The following is a 1,799-nucleotide window of genomic DNA, read 5'->3' on the forward strand; positions in this document are numbered from 1 at the left end:
CTCCTTAGGCCATTATCCATTCATTATTCAATAATTTCTCTATCTGTCTAATTGCCCCTGGTGCCGGTCCACAACTGATAGTATTGGTTCAGATAAGGAGCTTGGAAATTGGAAAGCTACTTAAAATTTGTCTTATAGATGGAAAGAAGGGGAGAGAGAGACAGAGACAGAGATAGAGACAGAGACAATTGTCTTGTAGATGGAAAGGGGAGAGAGAGACAGAGACAGAGAAAAAGAGAGGGAGGGAGGAAAGAAAATATTTTTTGCCTTAACAAAAAGAGTGGGAGGGAGGAAAGAAAATATTTTTTGCCTTAACAAGCATCCCAGAAATACTACATCACCAAAGCAAATGTTGCTGGTCCTGGTACTTCTGGAAGAATAGCAAGGGTTAAGATAAAGGATTTTAAAAAGACTAGATTTAAGAGATTCTAAAGCTTCAAAAGATATCTTTAACAAAGTCTTTAAATATTTAGGTTGCCACATTCTATTTTTTAAAAGACCCACTTTTAGGTAGGTCAAATATGTGACCCACTTTTGAATGTAGATATAAGATGATTTTTAACAACTTTCTTTGCTTGCTTGAGGAATTTATTAAGCAATAAGAAGGCAAACATTTAAATTTGCTTAATAGTTTTTAAAAGAAGTGGCTTTTCAAATAATTTCCTCAAATTGATAATATTGCCTTTCTGTCATCCATTCATCCATCCATCCATCCATCCATCCATCCATCCATCCATCCATCCATCCATCCATCCACCACAAATATTTACTGTGTGCCGGGCACCATTCTAGAAGCTGGGATACAGCAAGGAAGATAACAAAGTCTCATGGAGCTCATAGTTGTACAATGTTAGTTGCTGTTTCAGTTATCTTTTGCTCCATAAAAACCATCTCAAAACCTAGCAACTTAACAATTCATTATTATCTCTCATAGCTTTAGACTGTTGGAGCTCCACTGGGTGGTTTTCTTTGGGCTTCTCTCCTGTAGTTGCAACTGAGGTGGTTGTCTTCTGAAGCCTTAACTGGGCTAGATGTCCAAGCGAGCCCACTCCTATGGTAGGAAGTCAATGCTGGTTGTTTGAGAATTAGCTAAGACTAGATCAGAGCATCTGTAGGCAAGCTTTCCATATGACATGAGATATTCGTAGCATGATGACTGATTGGATTTCAAAAGCAAATGTTTCAGGACAAATAAGGGAGAACTGTCAGAAATTCTCAGCAGCACTTCTTTATTCTGTTTGTTAGCGCAGTCACAGAGCCTGCCTTGATTCAAGCGCAGAGGACATAAGCCACACCTCCTTATGGGAAAAGTGTCAAAGAATTTGTTGCCATCTTTGCTCTTTGCAATTTATTATATCAGGAAATGTATGATACCAATTTGTCTCATTTTGATGATGTTATCTTTGGTGGCTTGGTTAAGGTGGCATCCCATATTTTCTCTGTAAAATTAATATTTTTGCCCTAGTAAACATGTTGCTAATTAGGCTGAGGCATAAGATAATAGAAGTGTTCTCTGTCTTGATCTGGGTAGACATTGCATTAGTATACATGTATGTGTAAGTACATCAGCTGGTCATTTCAAAATAAAGCATTTTGCATACCTTAATATAGCAATATCTCTATAAAAAACATTTTTCTTTAATCAAAGTTGCCATGTTTACCTTCATACCTTGCCTGGTTGTACTTTGGTTGGTTTGACAGTGATCCCACTAGTCTTTCAATTACAAGGACTGCAAAACTCAGACACCTCTGATCTCTAATTCATTCTACTTTCAGTGTCTGGATTCAGTCATGATTCT

This window comes from Pteropus alecto, unplaced genomic scaffold, assembly GCF_000325575.1.
Source record: "Pteropus alecto unplaced genomic scaffold, ASM32557v1 scaffold7, whole genome shotgun sequence".
Lineage (NCBI taxonomy): Eukaryota > Metazoa > Chordata > Mammalia > Chiroptera > Pteropodidae > Pteropus > Pteropus alecto.